The 22,073-nt window shown below is 37.2% G+C and overlaps 20 non-coding genes across 20 annotated transcripts; all 20 read right to left on the minus strand.

The window, feature by feature from the left end:
• Positions 1 to 6: 6 nt before the first annotated feature.
• On the minus strand, positions 7 to 79 carry TRNAR-CCU (transfer RNA arginine (anticodon CCU)). The gene has a single exon. It is a non-coding gene; the product is annotated as a tRNA-Arg (tRNA).
• A 193-nt stretch (positions 80 to 272) lies between these two features.
• On the minus strand, positions 273 to 345 carry TRNAR-CCU (transfer RNA arginine (anticodon CCU)). The gene has a single exon. It is a non-coding gene; the product is annotated as a tRNA-Arg (tRNA).
• A 193-nt stretch (positions 346 to 538) lies between these two features.
• TRNAR-CCU (transfer RNA arginine (anticodon CCU)) lies at positions 539 to 611 on the minus strand. Its single transcript has one exon. It is a non-coding gene; the product is annotated as a tRNA-Arg (tRNA).
• Positions 612 to 810: 199 nt separating this feature from the next.
• TRNAR-CCU (transfer RNA arginine (anticodon CCU)) lies at positions 811 to 883 on the minus strand. Its single transcript has one exon. It is a non-coding gene; the product is annotated as a tRNA-Arg (tRNA).
• Positions 884 to 1,869: 986 nt separating this feature from the next.
• TRNAR-CCU (transfer RNA arginine (anticodon CCU)) lies at positions 1,870 to 1,942 on the minus strand. Its single transcript has one exon. It is a non-coding gene; the product is annotated as a tRNA-Arg (tRNA).
• Positions 1,943 to 2,938: 996 nt separating this feature from the next.
• TRNAR-CCU (transfer RNA arginine (anticodon CCU)) lies at positions 2,939 to 3,011 on the minus strand. The gene has a single exon. It is a non-coding gene; the product is annotated as a tRNA-Arg (tRNA).
• Positions 3,012 to 3,196: 185 nt separating this feature from the next.
• TRNAR-CCU (transfer RNA arginine (anticodon CCU)) lies at positions 3,197 to 3,269 on the minus strand. The gene has a single exon. It is a non-coding gene; the product is annotated as a tRNA-Arg (tRNA).
• A 459-nt stretch (positions 3,270 to 3,728) lies between these two features.
• TRNAR-CCU (transfer RNA arginine (anticodon CCU)) lies at positions 3,729 to 3,801 on the minus strand. Its single transcript has one exon. It is a non-coding gene; the product is annotated as a tRNA-Arg (tRNA).
• A 431-nt stretch (positions 3,802 to 4,232) lies between these two features.
• Positions 4,233 to 4,305, minus strand: TRNAT-CGU (transfer RNA threonine (anticodon CGU)). Its single transcript has one exon. It is a non-coding gene; the product is annotated as a tRNA-Thr (tRNA).
• Positions 4,306 to 5,296: 991 nt separating this feature from the next.
• On the minus strand, positions 5,297 to 5,369 carry TRNAR-CCG (transfer RNA arginine (anticodon CCG)). The gene has a single exon. It is a non-coding gene; the product is annotated as a tRNA-Arg (tRNA).
• Positions 5,370 to 6,356: 987 nt separating this feature from the next.
• On the minus strand, positions 6,357 to 6,429 carry TRNAR-CCU (transfer RNA arginine (anticodon CCU)). Its single transcript has one exon. It is a non-coding gene; the product is annotated as a tRNA-Arg (tRNA).
• A 1,261-nt stretch (positions 6,430 to 7,690) lies between these two features.
• TRNAR-CCU (transfer RNA arginine (anticodon CCU)) lies at positions 7,691 to 7,763 on the minus strand. The gene has a single exon. It is a non-coding gene; the product is annotated as a tRNA-Arg (tRNA).
• Positions 7,764 to 7,928: 165 nt separating this feature from the next.
• On the minus strand, positions 7,929 to 8,001 carry TRNAR-CCU (transfer RNA arginine (anticodon CCU)). The gene has a single exon. It is a non-coding gene; the product is annotated as a tRNA-Arg (tRNA).
• Positions 8,002 to 8,194: 193 nt separating this feature from the next.
• On the minus strand, positions 8,195 to 8,267 carry TRNAR-CCU (transfer RNA arginine (anticodon CCU)). The gene has a single exon. It is a non-coding gene; the product is annotated as a tRNA-Arg (tRNA).
• Positions 8,268 to 8,460: 193 nt separating this feature from the next.
• TRNAR-CCU (transfer RNA arginine (anticodon CCU)) lies at positions 8,461 to 8,533 on the minus strand. Its single transcript has one exon. It is a non-coding gene; the product is annotated as a tRNA-Arg (tRNA).
• Positions 8,534 to 10,097: 1,564 nt separating this feature from the next.
• On the minus strand, positions 10,098 to 10,170 carry TRNAR-CCU (transfer RNA arginine (anticodon CCU)). Its single transcript has one exon. It is a non-coding gene; the product is annotated as a tRNA-Arg (tRNA).
• Positions 10,171 to 12,980: 2,810 nt separating this feature from the next.
• On the minus strand, positions 12,981 to 13,053 carry TRNAR-CCU (transfer RNA arginine (anticodon CCU)). Its single transcript has one exon. It is a non-coding gene; the product is annotated as a tRNA-Arg (tRNA).
• A 990-nt stretch (positions 13,054 to 14,043) lies between these two features.
• On the minus strand, positions 14,044 to 14,116 carry TRNAR-CCU (transfer RNA arginine (anticodon CCU)). Its single transcript has one exon. It is a non-coding gene; the product is annotated as a tRNA-Arg (tRNA).
• A 6,842-nt stretch (positions 14,117 to 20,958) lies between these two features.
• On the minus strand, positions 20,959 to 21,031 carry TRNAR-CCU (transfer RNA arginine (anticodon CCU)). The gene has a single exon. It is a non-coding gene; the product is annotated as a tRNA-Arg (tRNA).
• Positions 21,032 to 21,490: 459 nt separating this feature from the next.
• Positions 21,491 to 21,563, minus strand: TRNAR-CCU (transfer RNA arginine (anticodon CCU)). The gene has a single exon. It is a non-coding gene; the product is annotated as a tRNA-Arg (tRNA).
• Between the last annotated feature and the right edge of the window lie 510 nt (positions 21,564 to 22,073).

The raw sequence follows: 22,073 nt of genomic DNA on the forward strand, positions 1-22,073 counted from the left end.
TTTAGGCGCACTAGGAAGGGGTCGAACCTTCGGCCTTCTGCTTAGGAAACAGACGCTCTATCCACTGAGCTACAAGTGCGAAATCCTTGCTCCCAAAGAAAGAGTCGATGATCCTATTAATTCTTCTTATTACTAAGAAATGCATACGAGATAATAAATGTGGAGTTTATGAGTATTGTTACGTACATCAGATTGGTTAAACTTTGATCTTTGACACCTAAACGAATTCTGGTCTAATGAACCGAAATGACATTTCTGATCATTATTTTAGGCGCACTAGGAAGGGGTCGAACCTTCGGCCTTCTGCTTAGGAAACAGACGCTCTATCCACTGAGCTACAAGTGCGAAATCCTTGCTCCCAAAGAAAGAGTTGATGGTCCTATTAATTCTTCTTATTACTAAGAAATGCATACGAGACAATAAATGTGGAGTATATGAGTATTGTTACGCACATCAGATTGGTTAAACTTCGATCTTTGACACCTAAACGAATTCTAGTCTAATGAACCGAAATGACATTTCTCATCATTATTTCGAATGCACTAGGAAGGGGTCGAACCTTCGGCCTTCTGCTTAGGAAACAGACGCTCTATCCACTGAGCTACAAGTGCGAAATCCTTGCTCCCAAACAAAGAGTCGGAAGCAATGATCTTATTAATTCTTTTTATTACTAAGAAATGGATACGAGACAATAAATGTGGAGAATGTGAGTATTGTTACGCACATGAGATTGGTTAAACTTTGATCTTTGACACATAAACGAATTCTAGTCTAATGAACCGAAATAACATTTCTGATCATTATTTCAAGCGCACTAGGAAGGGGTCGAACCTTCGGCCTTCTGCTTAGGAAACAGACGCTCTATCCACTGAGCTACAAGTGCGAAATGCTTGGTCCAAAGAAAGAGTCAGTGATTCTATTAATTGTTCTAATTAATAATCAATGCATCTGAGTTGACGTATTTATAATCAATTTATGTGAACTGCTTAATTAAAGCTCACAAATGAATATTCGTCATCGCTTTCTAAGGAAGTACGAGAAATCTATCTGAGTGGCTAAATGCGAAATACCTCATTGATTTTGGTTACTTGGAACCCATTCCAATGTGACTTTTTGCTCTCATGGTAAACCCTTAATGCGTAATACAAGCTAGAGTTATGCATTTGTTGTGTCCTAGAACTACCCATAGTTTTTGGAAATTTGTTTGTACTAGACGAGACCATAAATGTGGAGTATGTTAGTATTGTTATGCACATTAGATTGGTTAAACCTCCAACTTCGACATATAAACCAATTCCAATCTTGTTAACCCAAATGACATTTATGATCATTATTTCAATCGCACTAGGAAGTGGTCGAACCTTCAGCCTTCCACATAGGAAACAGACACTTTATCCGCTGATCTACAAGTACGAAATGCTTGCTCCGAAAGAAAGAGTCGATGGTCCTATTAATTATTCTAATTAATAATAAATGGATCTGAGTGGACGTATTTATAATCAATTTATGTGAACTGCTTAATTAAAACTCACAATCGAATACTCGTAATTGATTTTTGAGGAAGTACGGAAAATCTATAGGAGTGTCTAAATAAGAAATACCTTATTCATTTTGGTTACTTGCGACCTGTTATACTGAGTTTTTGCTTCCATGGTAATCCTTTAATGCATAATACAGAAGTAGAGTTTGGATTTCTTGTGTCCTCGAACCGCTTAGAGTTTGTGGAAATGTGATTTGACTATACAAGACCATAAATATGGAATATCTTAGTAATGTTACCCACATGAGATTGGTTAAACCTCAATTTTCGACAAATAAAGCAATTCAGTTCTTCTGAACCGAAATGACATATCTAATCATTATTTCATTCGCACTAGGAAGGGGTCGAACCTTCGGCCTTCTGCTTAGGAAACAGACGCTCTATCCACTAAGCTACAAGTGCGAAATCTTTGCTCCCAAAGAAAGAGTCGATGATCCTATTAATTCTTCTAATTAATAATAAATGCATCTGAGTTGAAGTATTTATAATCAATTTATGTGAACTGCCTAATTAAAGCTCACAAATGAATCATCGTCCTGAATGGATTTTTGAGGAGGTATTGTAAATCTATATTAGTGGATAAATTCCAAATACCTCCTTCTTTTTGGTTCCTTGGGACCCATTACAGAGTGTCTTTTTGCTTTAATGGTAAACCCGTCATGCGCAATACAACAATAGTGTTTTGCATTTGTTGTGTCGTAGAACCACTTATATTTTTTGGAAAATTATTTTTACTATATGAGACCATAAAAGTGGAGTATCTTAGTATTGTTAGCCAAATGAGATTGGTTAAACCTGGATCTTCGACGCATAAACGAATTCCAGTCTAATGAACCGAAATGACATTTCTGATCATTATTTTAATCGCACTAGGAAGGGGTCGAACTTTCGGCCTTATGCTTAGGAAACAGGCGCTCTATCGACTGAGCTACAAGTGCGAAATGCTTGCTTCTAAAGAAAGAGTCGATGATCCTATTAATTCGGCTAACAATACTAAGATACTCCACGAGAAAATAAATGTGGAGTATATGAGTATTGTTACGCACATGAGATTGGTTAAACGTCGATCTTCGACACATAAAGCAATTTAGTTCTTCTAAACCGAAATGACATATCTAATCATTATTTCAGTCGCACTAGGAAGGGGTCAAACCTTCGGCCTTCTGCTTAGGAACCAGACGCTCTATCCAGTGAGCTACAAGTCCGAAATCCTTGCTCCCAAAGAAAGAGTCGATGATCCTATTCATTCTTCTTATTACTAAGAAATCTAGACGAGACAATAAATGTCGAGTATATGAGTATTGTTACGCACATGAGAATGGTTAAACGTCGATCTTCGACACAGAAAGCAATTCAGTTCTTCTAAACCGAAATGACATATCTAATCATTATTTCAGTCGCACTAGGAAAGGGTCGAACCTTCGGCCTTCTGCTTAGGAAACAGACGCTCTATCCATTGAGCTACAAGTGTGAAATCCTTGCTCCCAAAGAAAGAGTCGATGATCCTATTAATTCTTCTAATTAATAATAAATGCATACGAGACAATAAATGTGGAGTATATGAGTATTGTTATGTATATGAGTATATGATCTTTGACACCTAAACGAATTCTGGTCTAATTGAACCGAAATGACATTTCTGATCATTATTTCAAGCGCACTAGGAAAGGGTCGAACCTTCGGCCTTCTGCTTAGGAAACAGACGCTCTATCCATTGAGCTACAAGTGTGAAATCCTTGCTCCCAAAGAAAAAGTCGACGATCCTATTAATTCTGCTAATTAATAATAAATGCATTTGAGTTGACGTATTTATAATCAATTTATGTGGACTGCTTAATTAAAGATCACAAATAAATATTGGTCATCGCTTTCTGAGGAAGTACGAGATATCTATCTGAATGGCTAAATGCGAAATACCTCATTCATTTTGGTTACTTGGGACCCATTCCAATCTGACTTTTTCCTCTCATGGTAAACCCTTAATGCGTAATACAACTCTAGAGTTTTATATTTGTTGTGTCCTAGAACTACCCATAGTTTTTGGAAATTTGTTTTTACTATACGAGACCATAAATGTGGAGTATCTTAGTATTGTTACGCACATTAGATTGGTTAAACCTCCAACTTCGACATATAAACCAATTCCAATCTTGTTAACCCAAATGACATTTATGATCATTATTTCAATCGCACTAGGAAGGGGTCGAACCTTCGGCCTTCTGCTTAGGAAACAAACGCTCTATCCACTGAGCTACAAATGTGAAATCCTATTAATTCATCTTATTACTAAGAAATCCATACAAGACAATAAATGTCGAGTATATGAGTATTGTTACGCACATGAGATTGGTTAAACGTGGATCTTCGACACATAAAGCAATTCAGTTCTTCTAAACCGAAATGACATATCTAATCATTATTTCAGTCGCACTAGGAAGGGGTCAAACCTTCGGCCTTCTTCTTAGGAACCAGACACTCTATCCACTGAGCTACAAGTGCGAAATCCTTGCTCCCAAAGAAAGAGTCGATGATCCTATTAATTCTTCTTATTACTAATAAATCCATATCAGACAATAAATGTGGAGTACATGAGTATTGTTACTCACATGAGATTGGTTAAACTTCGATCTTTGACACCTAAACGAATTCTAGTCTAATGAACCGAAATGACATTTCTGATCATTATTTCAAGCTCACTAGGAAGGGGTCAAACCTTCGGCCTTCTGCTTACGAAACAGACGCTCTATCCACTGAGCTACAAGTGGAAAATGCTTGCTCCAAAAGAAAGAGTCAATGATTGTATTAATTCTTCGTATTAATAATAAATGCATCTGACTTGATGTATTTATAATCAATTTATGTGAACTGCTTAATTAAAGCTTACAAATGAATCATAGTCATCGATTTCTGAGGAACTACGAGAAATCTATATGAGTGGCTAAATGCGAAATACCTCATTCAGTTTGGTTACCTGGGCCCCATGACACTGTGACTTTTTGCTCTGATGGTAAACCCTTAATGCGTAATACAACTCTCGAGTTTTGCATTTGTTGTGTCCTAGAACCACCCATAGTTTTTGGAAATTTGTTTATACTATACGTGCCCATAAATGTAGAGTATCTTAGTATTCCTACGCACATTAGATTGGTTAAACCTCCAACTTCGACATATAAACCAATTCCAGTCTTGTTAACGCAAATGACATTTCTGATCATTATGTCAATCGCACTAGGAAGCGGTCGAACCTTCGCCCTTATCCTTCGGAAACAAACGCTCTATCCACTGAGCTACAAGTGCGAAATGCTTGCTCCGAAAGAAAGAGTCCATGATACTATTAATTATTGTAATTAATAATCAATGCATTTGAGTTGACGTATTTATAATCAATTTATGTGAACTGCTTAATTAAAGCTTACAAATGAATCATCGTCATCGATTTCTGAGGAACTACGAGAAATCTATATGAGTGGCTAAATGCGAAATACCTCATTCAGTTTGGTTACCTGGGACCCCTGACACTGTGGGTTTTTGCTCTGATGGTAAACCCTTAATGCGTAATACAACTCTCGAGTTTTGCATTTGTTGTTTCCTAGAACCACCCATAGTTTTTGGAAATTTGTTTTTACTATATGTGCCCATAAATGTGGAGTATCTTAGTATTCTTACGCACATTAGATTGGTTAAACCTCCAACTTCGACATATAAACCAATTCCAGTCTTGTTAACGCAAATGACATTTCTGATAATTATGTCAATCGCACTAGGAAGGGGACGAACCTTCGGCCTTATGCTTCGGAAACAAACGCTCTATCCACTGAGCTACAAGTGCGAAATGCTTGCTCCGAAAGAAAGAGTCGATGATCTTATTAATTATTGTAATTAATAATCAATGCATTTGAGTTGACGTATTTAGAATCAATTTATGTGAACTGCTTAATTAAAGGTCACAAATGAATATTCGTCATCGCTTTCTAAGCAAGTACGAGAAATCTATCTGAGTGGCTAAATGCGAAATACCTCATTGATTTTGGTTACTTGGGACCCATTCCAATGTGAGTTTTTGCTCTCATGGTAAACCCTTAATGCGTAATACAAGCTAGAGTTATGCATTTGTTGTGTCCTAGAACTACCCATAGTTTTTGGAAATTTGTTTGTACTAGACGAGACCATAAATGTGGAGTATGTTAGTATTGTTACGCACATTAGATTGGTTAAACCTCCAACTTCGACATATAAACCAATTCCAATCTTGTTAACCCAAATGACATTTATGATCATTATTTCAATCGCACTAGGAAGTGGTCGAACCTTCGGCCTTCTACTTAGGAAACAGACACTTTATCCGCTGATCTAATAGTACGAAATGCTTGCTCCGAAAGAAAGAGTCGATGGTCCTATTAATTATTCTAATTAATAATAAATGGATCTGAGTTGACGTATTTATAATCAATTTATGTGAACTGCTTAATTAAAACTCACAATCGAATACTCGTAATTGATTTTTGAGGAAGTACGGAAAATCTATAGGAGTGTCTAAATAAGAAATACCTTATTCATTTTGGTTACTTGCGACCTGTTATACTGAGTTTTTGCTTCCATGGTAATCCTTTAATGCATAATACAGAAGTAGAGTTTGGATTTCTTGTGTCCTCCAACCGCTTAGAGTTTGTGGAAATGTGATTTGACTATACAAGACCATAAATATGGAATATCTTAGTAATGTTACCCACATGAGATTGGTTAAACCTCAATTTTCGACAAATAAAGCAATTCAGTTCTTCTGAACCGAAATGACATATCTAATCATTATTTCAGTCGCACTAGGAAGGGGTCGAACCTTCGGCCTTCTGCTGAGGAAACAGACGCTCTATCCACTGAGCTACAAGTGCGAAATCTTTGCTCCCATAGAAACAGTCGATGATCCTATTAATTCTTCTAATTAATAATAAATGCATTTGAGTTGAAGTATTTATAATCAATTTATGTGAACTGCCTAATTAAAGCTCACAAATGAATCATCGTCCTGAATGGAGTTTTGAGGAGGTATTGTAAATCTATATTAGTGGATAAATTCCAAATACCTCCTTCTTTTTGGTTCCTTGGGACCCATTACAGAGTGTCTTTTTGCTTTAATGGTAAACCCGTCATGCGCAATACAACAATAGTGTTTTGCATTTGTTGTGTCGTAGAACCACTTATATTTTTTGGAAAATTATTTTTACTATATGAGACCATAAAAGTGGAGTATCTTAGTATTGTTAGCCAAATGAGATTGGTTAAACCTGGATCTTCGACGCATAAACGAATTCCAGTGTAATGAACCGAAATGACATTTCTGATCATTATTACAATCGCACTAGGAAGGGGTCGAACTTTCGGCCTTCTGCTTAGGAAACAGGTGCTGTATCGACTGAGCTACAAGTGCAAAATTCTTGCTTCGAAAGAAAGAGTCGATGGTCCTATTAATTCTTCAATGTATTAATAAATGCATCTGAGTTGAAGTATTTAAAATCAATTTATGTGGATTGCTTAATTAAAACTCACGACTGAATCCTCATAATTGATTTTTGAGGAAGTACGGAAAATCTATAGGAGTGTCTACATGCGAAATACCTCATTCATTTTGGTTACTTGCGACCCATCACACTATGAGTTTTTGCTTCCATGGTAATCCTTTAATGCATAATATAGAAGTGGAGTTTCGCATTTGTTGGGTCTGAGAACCGCTTATAGTTTGTGAAAATTTGATTTCACTATAGGAGACCATAAATATGGAATATCTTATTATTGTTACGCACATGAGATTGGTTAAACGTTGATCTTCAACACATAAAGCAATTCAGTTCTTCTAAACCGAAATGACATATCTAATCATTATTTCAGTCGCACTAGGAAGGGGTCGAACCTTCGGCCTTCTGCTTAGGAACTAGACGCTCTATTCACTGAGCTACAAGTGCGAAATCCTTGCTCCCAAAGAAAGAGTCGATGATCCTATTAATTCTTCTTATTACTAAGAAATGCATACGAGACAATAAATGTGGAGTATATGAGTATTGTTACGCACATGAGATTGGTTAAACGTCGATCTTTGACACGTAAACGAATTCTAGTCTAATGAACCGAAATGACATTTCTGATCATTATTTCAAGCACACTAGGAAGGGGTCGAACATTCGGCCTTCTGCTTAGGAAACAGACGCTCTATCCACTGAGCTACAAGTGTGAAATCCTATTAATTCATCTTATTACTAAGAAATGCATACGAGACAATAAATGTGGAGTATAGGAGTATTGTTACGCACATGAGATTGGTTAAACGTCGATCTTCGACACATAAAGCAATTCAGTTGTTTTTAACCAAAATGACATATCTAATCATTATTTCAGTCGCACTAGGAAGGGGTCGAACCTTCGGCCTTCTGCTTAGGAACCAGACGCTCTATCCACTGAGCTACAAGTGCGAAATCCTTGCTCCCAAAGAAAGAGTCGATGATCCTATTCATTCTTCTTATTACTAAGAAATCCATACGCGACAATAAATGTGGAGTATATGAGTATTGTTACGCACATGAGATTGGTTAAACGTCGATCTTCGACACATAAAGCAATTCAGTTCTTTTTAACCAAAATGACATATCTAATTATTATTTCAGTCGCACTAGGAAGGGGTCGAACCTTCGACCTTCTGCATAGGAACCAGACGCTCTATCCACTAAGCTACAAGTGCGAAATCCTTGCTCCCAAAGAAAGAGTCGATGATCCTATTAATTCTTCTTATTACTAAGAAATCCATACGAGACAATAAATGTGGAGTATATGAATATTGTTACGCACATGGGATTGGTTAAACTTCGATGTTTGACACCTAATCGAATTCTGGTCTAATGAACCGAAATGATATTTCTGATCATTATCTCAAGCGCACTAGGAAGGGGTCGAACCTTCGGCCTTCTGCTTAGGAAACAGACGCTCTATCCACTGCGCTACAAGTGCGAAATCCTTGCTCCCAAAGAAAGAGTCGATGATCCTATTAATTCTTCTTATTACTAAGAAACGCATACGAGACAATAAATGTGGAGTATATGAGTATTGTTACGCACATGAGATTGGTTAAACTTCGATCTTTGACACCTAAACAAATTCTAGTCTAATGAACCGAAATGACATTTCTGATCATTATTTCAAGCGCACTAGGAAGGGCTCGAACCCTCGGCCTTGTCCTTAGGAAACAGACGCTCTATCCACTGAGCTACAAGTGCGAAATCCTTGCTCCCAAAGAAAGTGTCGATGATCCTATTAATTCTTCTTATTACTAAGAAATCCATATGAGACAATAAATGTGGAGTATATGAGTATTGTTACGCACATGAGATTGGTTAAACTTCGATCTTAGTATTGTTACGAACATTTGATTGGTTAAACCTCCAACTTTGACATATAAACCAATTCCAGTCTTGTTATAACAAATGACATTTCTGATCATTATGTGAATCGCACTAGGACGAGGTCGAACCTTCGGCCTTCTGCTTAGGAAACTGGCGCTCTATCCACTGAGCTAGAAGTGCGAAATGCTTGCTCCGAAAGAAAGAGTCGATGATCCTATTAATTATTGTAATTAGTAATAAATGCATATGAGGTGACGTATTTATAATCAATTTATGTGAACTGCTAAATTAGACCTCACAAATGAATCATCGTCATCGATTTCTAAGGAACTACGAGGAATCTATATGAATGGCTAAATGCGAAATACCTAATTCATTTTCGTTACCTGGGCCCCATTACACTGTGAATTTTTGCTCTGATGGTAAACCCTTAATGCGTAATACAACTATCGAGTTTTGCATTTGTTGTGTCCTAGAACCACCCATAGTTTTTTGGAAATTTGTTTTTACTATACATGCCCATAAATGTGGCGTATCTTAGTATTCTTACGCACATTAGATTGGTTAAACCTCCAACTTCGACATATAAACCAATTCCAGTCTTGTTAACGCAAATGACATTTTTGATCATTATGTCAATCGCACTAGGAAGCGGTCGAATCTTCGCCCTGATGATTTGGAAACAAACGCTCTATCCACTGAGCTACAAGTGCGAAATGCTTGCTCCGAAAGGAAGAGTCGATGATCCTATTAATTGTTGTAATTAATAATCAATGTATTTGAGTTGACGTAATTATAATCAATTTATGTTAACTCCTTAATTAAAGTTCACAAATGAATATTCGTCATCGCTTTCTGAGGAAGTACGAGAAATCTATCTGAGTGGCTAAATGCGAAATACCTAATTCATTTTGGTTACTTGGGACCCATTCCAATGTGACTTTTTGCTCTCATGGTAAACCCTTAATGCGTAATACAACTCTAGAGTTTTGCATTTGTTGTGTCCTAGAACTACCCATAGATTTTGGAAATTTGTTTTTACTATACGAGACCATAAATGTGGAGTATGTTAGTATTGTTACGCACATTAGATTGGTTAAACCTCCAACTTCGACATATAAACCAATTCCAATCTTGTTAACCCAAATGACATTTATGATCATTATTTCAATCGCACTAGGAAGGGGTCGAACCTTCGGCCTTCTATTTAGGAAACAGACACTTTATCCGCTGAGCTACAAGTACGAAATGCTTGCTCCGAAAGAAAGAGTCGATGGTCCTATTAATTATTTTAATTAATAATAAATGGATATGAGTTGACGTATTTATAATCAATTTATGTGAACTGCTTAATTAAAACTCACAATCGAATACTCGTAATTGATTTTTAAGGAAGTACGGAAAATCTATAGGAGTGTCTAAATAAGAAATACCTTATTCATTTTGGTTACTTGCGACCCATCACACTGAGTTTGGATTTGTTGGGTCCTCGAACCGCTTAGAGTTTGTGGAAATTTGATTTGACTATACAAGACCATAAATATGGAATATCTTAGTAATGTTACCGACATGAGATTGGTTAAACCTCCATTTTCGACACATAAAGAATTTCAGTTCTTCTGAACCGAAATGACATATCTAATCACTATTTCAGTCGCACTAGGAAGGGGTCAAACCTTCGGCTTTCTCCTTAGGAAACAGACGCTCTATCCACTGAGCTACAAGTGCGAAATCTTTGCTCCCAAAGAAAAAGTCGATGATCCTATTAATTCTTCTAATTAATAATAAATGCATTTGAGTTGAAGTATTTATAATCAATTTATGTGAACTGCCTAATTAAAGCTCACAAATGAATCATCGTCCTGAATGGATTTTTGAGAAGGTATTGTAAATCTATATGAGTGGATAAATCCCAAATACCTCCTTCTTTTTGGTTCCTTGGGACCCATTACAGAATGTCTTTTTGCTTTAATGGTAAACCCGTCATGCGCAATACAACAATAGTGTTTTGCATTTGTTTTGTCGTAGAACCACTTATATTTTTTGGAAAATTATTTTTACTATATGAGACCATAAAAGTGGAGTATCTTAGTATTGTTAGCCAAATGAGATTGGTTAAACCTCGATATTCGACGCATAAACGAATTCCAGTCTAATGAACCGAAATGACATTTCTGATCATTATTTCAATCGCACTAGGAAGGGGTCGAACTTTCGGCCTTCTGCTTAGGAAACCGGCGCTTTATCGACTGAGCTACAAGTGCAAAATTCTTGCTTCGAAAGAAAGAGTGGACGGTCCTATTAATTCTTCTATGTATTAATAAATGCATATGAGTTGAAGTATTTAAAATCAATTTATGTGGATTTCTTAATTAAAACTCACGACTGAATCCTCATAATTGATTTTTGAAGAAGTACTGAAAATCTATAGGAGTGTCTACATGTGAAATACCTCATACATTTTGGTTACTTGTGACCCATCACACTATGAGTTTTTGCTTCCATGGTAATCCTTTAATGCAGAATATAGAAGTGGAGTTTTGCATTTGTTGGGTCGTAGAACCGCTTATAGTTTGTGAAAATTTGATTTCACTATAGGAGACCATAAATATGGAAAATCTTAGTATTGTTACGCACATGAGATTGGTTTACGTCGATCTTCGACACATAAAGCAATTCAGTTCTTCTAAACCAAAATGACATATCTAATCATTAATTGAGTCGCACTAGGAAGGCATCGAACCTTCGGCCTTCTGCTTAGGAACTAGACGCTCTATCCACTGAGCTATAAGTGCGAAATCCTTGCTCCCAAAGAAAGAGTCGATGATCCTATTAATTCTCCTTATTACTAAGAAATGTATACGAGACAATAAATGTGGAGTATATGAGTATTGTTACGCACATGAGATTGGTTAAACGTCGATCTTCGACACATAAAGCAATTCAGTTCTTCTAAACCGAAATGACATAGCTAATCATTATTTCAGTCGCACTAGGAAGGGGTCGAACCGTCGGCCTTCTGCTTAGGAACCAGACACTCTATACGATGAGCTACAAGTACGAAATGCTTGTTCCGAAAGAAAGAGTCGATGGTCCTATTACTTCTTCTATTTACTAATAAATGCATCTGAGTTGACGTATTTAAAATCAAATTATGTGAACTACCTAATTAAAGGTCACAAATGAATCCTCGTAAGTGATTTTTGAGGAAGTAAGGAAAATCTATAGGAGTGTCTAAATGCGAAATACGTGATTCATTTTGGTTACTCGCGACCAATCACACTATGAGCTTTTGCTTCCATGGTAATCCTTTAATGCATAATTCAGAAGTAGAGTTTTGCATTTGTTGGGTCCTAGAACCGCTTAGAGTTTGTGGAAATTTGATTTGACTATACGAGACCATAAATATGGAATATCTCAGTAATGTTACCCACATGACATTCGTTAAACCTCAATTTTTGACACATAAAGCAATTCAGTTCTTGTGAACCGAAATGACATATCTAATCATTATTTCAGTCGCACTAGGAAGGCATCGAACCTTCAGACTTCTACTTAGGATATAGACGCTCTATCCACTGAGCTATAAGTGCGAAATCCTTGCTCCCAAAGAAAGAGTCATGATCCTATTAATTCTTCTAATTAATAATAAATGCATCTGAGTTGAAGTATTTATAATCAATTTATGTGAATTGCCTAATTAAATCTCACAAATGAATCATCGTCTTGAATGGAATTTTGAGGACGTACTGTAAATCTATATGAGTGGATAAATTCCAAATACCTCCTTCTTTTTGGTTCCTTGGGACCCATTACAGAGTGTCTTTTTGCTTTAATGGTAAACCCGTAATGCGCAATACAACAATAGTGTTTTGCACTTGTTGTGTCGTAGAACCACTTATATTTTTTGGAAAATTAATTTTACTATTTGAGACCATAAAAGTGGAGTATCTTAGTACTGTTAGCCAAATGAGATTGGTTAAACGTCGATCTTCGACGCATAAACGAATTCCAGTCTAATGAACCGAAATGACATTTCTGGTCAATATTTCAATCACACTAGGAAGGGGTCGAACCTTCGGCCTTATGCTTAGGAAACAGACACTCTATCCACTGAGCTACAAGTGCGAAATGCTTGCTCCAAAAGAAAGAGTCAATGATTCTATTAATTCTTCTAATTAATAAGAAATGCATCTCAGTTGACGTATTTATAATCAATTTATGTGAATTGCTTAATTAAAGCTCACAAATGAATCATCGTCATCGATTTCTGAGGAACTACGAGAAATCTATATGAGTGGCTAAATGCGAAATACCTTATTCATTTTGGTTACCTGGGACCCATTACACTGTGAATTTTTGCTCTGATGGTAAACCCTTAATGCGTAATACAACTCTCGATTTTGCATTTGTTGTTTCCTAGAACCACCCATAGTTTTTGGAAATTTGTTTTTACTATACGTGCCCATAAATGTGGAGTATCTTAGTATTCTTACGCACATTAGATTGGTTAAACCTCCAACTTCGACATATAAACCAATTCTAGTCTTGTTAACGCAAATGACATTTCTGATCATTATGTCAATCGCACTAGGAAGGGGTCGAACCTTTGGCCTTCTACTTAGGAAACAGACACTCTATCCGATGAGCTACAAGTGCAAAATGCTTGTTCCGAAAGAAAGAGTCGGTGGTCCTATTAAGTCTTCTATTTACTAATAAATGCATCTGAGTTGACGTATTTAAAATCAAATCATGTGAACTGCATAATTAAAACTCACAAGTGAATCCTCGTAAGTGATTTTTGAAGAAGTAAGGAAAATCTATACGAGTGTCTAAATGCGAAATACCTCATTCATTTTGGTTACTTGCGACACATCACACTATGAGTTTTTGCTTCCATTGTAAACCTTTAATGCATAATACAGAAGTAGAGTTTTGCATTTGTTGGGTCCTAGAACTGCTTAGAGTTTGTGGAAATTTGATTTGACTATATGAGACCATAAATATGGAATATCTTAGTAATGTTACCCACATGAGATTGGTTAAATTTCAATTTTCGACACATAAAGCAATTCTGTTCTTCTGAACCCAAATGACATATCTGATCATTATTTCAATCGCACTAGGAAGGGGTTGAACCTTCGGCCTTCTGCTTAGGAAACAGACGCTCTATCCACTGAGCCACAAGTCCGAAATCCTTGGTCCTAAAGAAAAAGTCGATGATCCTATTAATTCTCCTAATTAATAATAAATGGATCTGAGTTGACTAATAAATAATCAATTTATGTGAAATGATTAATTAAACCACAGAAATGAATCATTGTAATCGATAATTGAGGAAGTTCTAAAAATCTATACGAGTCTCTAAATGGAAAATACCTCATTTTCTATGGTTACTTGGGACCAAAAACACTTTAACTTTTTGCTTCCATGGTAAATCTGTCATTCATAATTCCACAGTAAAGTTTTGCATTTGTTGGGTTCTTGAGGAACTTATAGTTTGTAAAAAATTGATTTCACTATACGAGACCATAAATGTGGAGTATCTTAGTATTGTTACGCATATGAGATTGGTTAAACCTCGATCTTCGACACATAAACCAATTCCAGTCTTGTGAACCCAAATGATATTTCTGATCATTATTTCAATCGCACTTGGAAGGGGTCGAAGCTTCGGCCTTCTGCTTAGGAAACATACGTTCTATCCACTGAGCTACAAGTGCGAAATCGTTGCTACAAAAGAAAGGGTTGACGATGCTATTAATACTTCTAATTACTAATCAATTCATGAATCATCATAATCGATTTTTAAGGAAGTACTAAATATCTAGCACATAAGCAACATCCTGGGTTGTGTTTGTGAGTACAAAGGACATGAATGGTCATTTTTTAAATCGAACTAGAAAGGAGTCGATCCTTCGGGTTTCTGCTTAGGAAACAAACGCTCTATCCACTAAACTACAAGTGCGAAATCCTTGCTACAAAAGAAGGATCGACGATTCTATAAATTCTTCTAATTACTAATACTTGCATATGAGTTAATGAATAAATAATCAATTTATGTGAAATGATTAATTAAAGCTTACAAATGAATCATCCTAATCGATTTTTGAGGAAGTACTAAACATCTATATGAGTCTCTAAATGCAAAATACCTCATTCATTTTCGTTACCTGTGATCCATGACACTATATCTTTTTGCTTCCATGGTAATCTCTAATACAAAAGTAGAGTTTTGTATTTGTTGGGTCGTAGAGCCACTTGTAGTTTGTGAAAATTTGATTTCACTATACGAGACCATAGATGTGGAGTATCTTAGTACCATAACGCACATGAGATTGGTTAAACATCCATCTTCAAGACATAAACCTGTTCTAGTCTTATCAATACAAATGACATTTCTGATCACTATTTCAATCGCACTAGGAAGAGGTCGAACCTTCGGTCTTCTGCTTTGGAAACAGATGCTCTATCCAATGAGCGACAAGTGCGATATCCTTGCTACACAAGAAAGGATCGATGATCCTATTAATTCTTCTAACTACTAATCAGTGCATCTGAGTTGACAAATAAATAATCAATTTATGTGAAATGATTAATTAAAGCTCACAAATGAATCATCGTAATCGATATTTGACGAAGTACTAAAAATCTATACGAGTCTTTAAATGGAAAATACCTCATTCCCTTTGGTTACTTGGGACCAAAACCACTATTACTTTTTGCTTCCATGGTAAACCCTTCATGCATAATACAACACTATTACTTTTTGCATCCGTTGGGTCCTAGAGGCCCTTGTAGTTCGAAAAAATTTGAGTGTTGTGAACCCAAATGACATTTTTTATCATTATTTCAATCTCACGATGGATGCAAATTGGCATGCCACAATGGAGGAAGAGAAGCGCATATTGGTAGAGAATGAAACCTAGGAATTGGTTGACGCACCGAAGGGTGTGAAGCCGATCGGATGTAGGTGGGTGTACAAGGTCAAGTACAACACCGACGACTCGGTCAACCAATACAAGGCCTAGTTCGTAGCGAAGGGCTACACACAGCAACACGATATCAACTATGATGAGATGTTTGCGCCGGTCGCAAAGATGAGGACCGCCCGTGTTTTGCTTGCGGTAGCTGCGGAGAAGGGGTTGCATTTACATTAGATGGATGTCAAGAATGCGTTCTAGCAAGGCGATCTTGAGGAACAGGTGTACATGGTACAACCCCCTAGATTTCACTTTGGAATGAACACCTCGACGGTTTGACAGTTGAAGAAGTCCCTTTATGGAAAGAAAGCCCCACGTGCTTGGAACGCGAAAATCACGCAACGATCGCGTCGTATGGGATTTGCGATGTCCAAATCAGACTCTTCATTCTTCATTCGGAAAGGTTGACTCGGGCCGCTTAGTATTTTACTTTATATTAATGACTTGGTCATCACCGACGCCGACCTAGGTGAAATTGACCGCGTAAAGCTCCATCTCGCGGCATCATTTGACATGAAGGACCTGGGGGACCTTCATTACTTCCTCGGGATTGAAGTGATCCGTACCCCCGAAGGCATACTAATCAACCAACGACATTACGTGTTGTGTATGCTCTTCAAGTTTGGGATGGCAGATTGTAAGTCCGTCTCGACTCCTCTGGATAGAACCGTCAAGCTTCACCCCGACTCCGGAAAGGTTTACGACCCGAAGAGGTTTCGACAAATTGTTGGACGCCTCATATACTTGACTATCACTCGACTAGACATCAGTTACCCGGTCGGTGTGATTAGTCAGTTCATGGAACGACCAACCGAGGAGCACCTTCAGTGCGCACAACGCATACTTCGGTACGTCAGGGACACTAAGGACCGAGGGCTACTATATCGTACTGATACTGCGCGCAGTTAGTCGGCTACACCGATACTGATTGGGACGGAAATGCCGGCGATCGCCGATCCACATCCGGATTCACGGTCTCTCTTGGGAGTGCCGCGATCGCGTGGAGTAGCAAGAAGCAGCTAACAATTGCACTGTCGAGCACCGAAGCCGAGTATAAAGGAGCGACTGTCGCAACATGCGAAGCCATCCGGCTGAAACGACTACTTAAGGATCTGCAACTGGAGGTGTCCGATCCGACGACGATCTACTGCGACAATCTCAACAACATCCAATTAGTTGACACAAGCACACATGCTGACCGGAAGGGTCGAGGCGCGTGGAATCGAACAGGACGAGGAGTGTGAGCGAGGTGTGAAGCTAGAAGAAACCGGGGTGGTGATTTGGAAGAATTAGAAGAGCCTCAAGTTGAGCTTGAGGGGGAGTGTTGAGATACAAGTTGAACATTGGCCGGATCGGTTGGGACCGATCGGTTAGGCCGGACCAGTGCGTAAACCGGTGCGCAATGAGAAGCCGTAGTGGTGCATTAACCGCAAGGCCGTTGGAAAGATATTTTGTGTAGGAATATATTTTGAGAGTTAGTGTAGAGCTCAATTATAAGCATTCAAGTACGTGTTAGTACTTCTATCAATCTGTATGGACTCTTATAAAAGTGCTCACTGAGCACATCCTATGTACAGACTAAGTATTATTATTTTGAATAGAGTTGTGTGTATTGACTCTCTCTCCCTCTCTCTCCCACGTACTATGTGTCCAATCTTTCCATTAAACCTGTGTTTTTCCTCCATTCGGTTTTCTGTTGCTTCCGCACGTTGTTCTTTTTACAGACTTAGTCCCACATATGAAGGGTCGTGGTAGTTCGGATAGTTGGGGATGTGTGGCTGAATCTGCATGGAGGTTTTCTAGCATGTCGTGAATTCCTAATGTAGGGGTATCTTTCGTATACCTAAGTTTGAATATGACAGGTATAAGGGTACGTTTAGGTTTTCTACTAAATACAAGTGATTTCCTAGCGCTAAATAGGACCTTTTTTATAATTCTCTAATATAAAAGAAAGGGGATATCCTCTTTTAACTAATCTACTAAAATAAAGTTTTCTCATTCAAAGGAAACCTAAGGCGGTACTTTCTCTAATTAGGTATCGTTTTAGTTCATTAATAATAAAATGACGTTTTAAATGAAGGGGGTGAATTGACGAGAATGAGAGATATTGGTAGGCATTTTGGGGCTTTTAGTAGCAATTAAAGGAGAAATCTAAATTCTTTAGGTTAATCCATAAATCTAAGAGCGGTAATCTAAAGGGAGAAGTGGTGATGGTAATTTTGATGCAATTATTAGTGGAGGTGTTATAGAACTGGAGGTAATTTTCTAATTCAGGTTTAGTACCCGTCCATATCCCGAATGCATCATCTATATATCTAGTGAAATAGAAAATATTAGGGTGTGATGGTTGGGAGTTCTCTAAGTGACCTAAGAATAGGCATGCATAAACTACAGAAAAATTACGACCCATGGTTGTACCCTTGACTTGTTGATAGATCATGTTATCAAAGGATAGAAAGTGATATTCTAATGTGAGTGCACTAAGTGTATAAATAAGGTTATTTTTAGAAGATGAAAAATGTCGGGTAATCATTTTTCGTAAAGCTTGAAGTACTAACTTAGGGGGTATGCTAAGATATAAAGATTCAACATCAAAGGTAAAGATAAAGCTATTAGGGGGTGGGTTGAGATCTTCTAAAGTCTAGACAAGGGAATGTGAGTCTTTCAAATATTGCTTCTGAAGGAGAAGGATAGGCATGAGTTGGCGGTGAAGCCATTTTGATGTTTGTTCTAAAACCTATTGGCTTTTTATGGAGTTTTGGGAGGTAATAGATATTGCATACTAGGTACCCTTTTGAGGGTTTATGTAGTATGTAGTTGGCTTCTATGTTGGATAGGGTACCAAGATGGTTATTAGAAATGCTTTTCAATCTATAGGATAACTCCTCAAGTGGATAGTGGGAGACTTTTTTATATGTATTAGTATTGGAAAGGTGTTCTATAGCTTTGTTATAGTAAGTGTCCTTATCAAGTACACACACTCCAACATTTTTGTCACCAGGTAGGATTTTGATTTTGTTGTTTTTCTTAAGAGATTGTAAGGCTAGTGATAAGTGACGTGCAATCCTAATGGGTTTTAATTTGAGTGTATGAAGTGTGTCCCTAAAGATAGTTTGGTGTTTAGCTATAATGTTTTCTAGGGGAGTGTACTTAGTAGAAGGTTGCCAACTAGGGTTAGGTAGCTTAAAGGGATTTTGGGGCGAATTATCCACATCTTTGAAAAAAAATTTAAGTCGAAGGGTCCTACTTAGGCTATCAAATTCTTTAAGTAGGGTAGGGGATGATGGTGGAGAAGATGGGAGGATATGTTTCAAACCTAGGCTAAGGAGTTGTATCTCATGTTTAGAGAGGGAATAATTAGAGTGATTGTGGAGATCCTACTAATCCTAGGTTTACTGAGAAATAACTCATTCACTTTGGGCACTTGGGAACCATAACACTATGACTTTTTGCTTCCATGGTAAACCGTTAATACATAATACAACAATAGAGTTTTGTATTTGTTAGATCCTAGAACCACTTCTAGTTTGTGCAAATTAGTATTGTTACACACATGAGATTGGTTAAACATTGATCTCCAACACAAACCAATTCTAGTCTTGTGAATGAAAATGAGATTTGTGATCATTATTTCAATCGCACTAGGAAGGGGTCAAACCTTCGGCCTTTTGCAAAGGAAACAAACGTTCTATCCATTGAGCTACAAGTGTGAAATCTATGGTACAAAAGAGAAGATCGACGATCCTATTAATTCTTCTAATTACTAATCAATGAATATGAGTTGGCGAATTTATAATCAATTTATGTCAAATGATTAATTAAATCTCACAAATGCATCATGGTAATCGATTTTTGAGGAAGTAGTAAACATGTATACGAGTCTCTAAATGCAAAATACTTGATTCATTTTGGTTACTTGGGAACCATCCCACTATCACTTTTTGTTTCCATGGTAAACCCTTAATGCATAATAAAATAGTAGAGTTTTGCATTTGTTGGGTCCTAGAGCAACATCTATTTTGTGAAAATTTGATTTCACTATACGAGACCATAAATGTGGAGTATCTTAGTATTGTTACGCACATGAGATTGGTTAAACATCAATCTTCGACACATAAACCAATTCCAGTCTTGTGAATACAACGAGATTTCTGATAATTATTTCCATCTCACTAGGAAGGGGTTGAACCTTCGGCCTTCTGCTTAGGAAACAGATACTCTATCCACTGAACTACAAGTGCGAAATCCTTGCTACAAATGAAAGGATCGATGATCCAATTATTTCTTCTAGTTACTAATCAATGCATCTGAGTTGACGCATAAATAATCAATTTATATGAAATGCTTAATTCAAACTCACAAATCAATCATCGTAATTGATTTTTGACGAAGTAGAGAACATCTATATGAGTCTAGAAATGAGAAATAGCTCATTCACTTTGGGCATTTCGGAACCATAACACTATGACTTTTTGCTTCCATGGTAAACCATTAATACATAATACAACAATAGAGTTTTGCATTTGTTAGATCCTAGAACCACTTTTAGTTTGTGCAAATTTGATTTCACTATACGAGACCATGAATGTGGAGTATCTTAGTATTGTTACGCACATGAGATTGGTTAAACATTGATCTCCAACACAAACCAATTCCAGTCTTGTGAATGAAAGTGAGATTTGTGATCATTATTTCAATCCCACTAGGAAGGGGTCAAACCTTCAGCCTTCTGCAGAGGAAACAAACATTCTATCCATTGAGCTACAACTGTGAAATCCATGGTACAAAATAAAAGATCGACTTTTAATTACACTGTGACTTTTTGCTTCCATGGTAAACCCTTAATGCATAATACAATAGTAGAGTTTTGCATTTGTTGGGTCCTAGAGCCACTTCTATTTTGTGAAAATTTGATTTCACTATACAACACCATAAATGTGGAGTATCTTAGTATTGTTACGCACATGAGATTGGTTAAAAATCGATCTTCGACACATAAACCAATTCCAATATTGTAAATAGAAATGAGATTTCTGATAATTATTTCAATCGCACTAGGAAGGGGTCGAACCTTCGGCCTTCTGCTTAGGAAAGAGACGCTCTATCCACTAAGCTACAAGTGCGAAATGCTTGCTCCAAAAGAAAGAGTCGATGATCCTATTAATTCTTTTATTTACTAATAAATGCATATGACTTGATGTATTTATAATCAATTTATGTGAACTGCTTAATTAATGCTCACATCTGAATCCTCGTAATTGATTTTTGAGGAAGTGCTAAAAATTTATAGGAGTGTCTAAATGCGAAATACCTTATTCATTTTGGTTACTTGGCACTCATCACGCTATGACCTTTTGCTTTCATGGTAGACCCCTAATGTATAATACAAAAGTACAGTTTTGCATTTGTTAGGTCCTAGAACCGCTTATAGTTTGTGAAAATTTGACTTCACTATAAGAGACCATAAATGTGGAGTATCTTAGTATTGTTACGCACATGACATTGGTTAAACTTCGATCTTGGACACCTAAACGAATTCTAGTCTAATGAACCGAAATGACATTTCTGATTATTATTTCAGGCACACTAGGAAGGGGTCAAACCTTCGGCCTTCTGCTTAGGAAACAGACGCTCTATCCACTGAGCTACAAGTGCGAAATGCTTGCTCGACAAGAAAGGGTCGATTATCCTATTAATTTTTCTAATTACTAATAAATGTATACAAGACTATAAATGTGGAGTATCTTAGTATTGTTAGGCACATGAGATTGGTTAAACCTTGATATTCGACATATAAATGAATTCCAGTCTAATGAAATGAAATGATATATCTGATCAGTATTTCAAACGCACTAGGTGACAAGAACTGCACGCTCCGTATACGCAATGCTCGGCCACAACCGAGCTTAGAATCATACACAGAAAACGGGAAATAATGAACGACACGAAGAAGAGACGAGTACACATGATGTTTACGTGGAAAACCCAAACTAAGGGAAAACCACGGCAGCCCACAGGCTGCAAACTATCACTACGTTAGAATGTACAACAGTGAGTTCACGGAGGCAACGACCTCGTGCTCACGATCCTCGCCACAGGCGGCGGTTACAACAGAGGCAACGACCTCTTTCTCTCTCTCTCTCTCTCTGTACACAGTTACGCGCT

Source organism: Azolla caroliniana, unplaced genomic scaffold, assembly GCF_043228905.1.
Source record: "Azolla caroliniana isolate FFs.n. ecotype wild unplaced genomic scaffold, voAzoCaro1.0.p SCAF_18, whole genome shotgun sequence".
NCBI classification, from domain to species: Eukaryota; Viridiplantae; Streptophyta; class Polypodiopsida; order Salviniales; family Salviniaceae; genus Azolla; species Azolla caroliniana.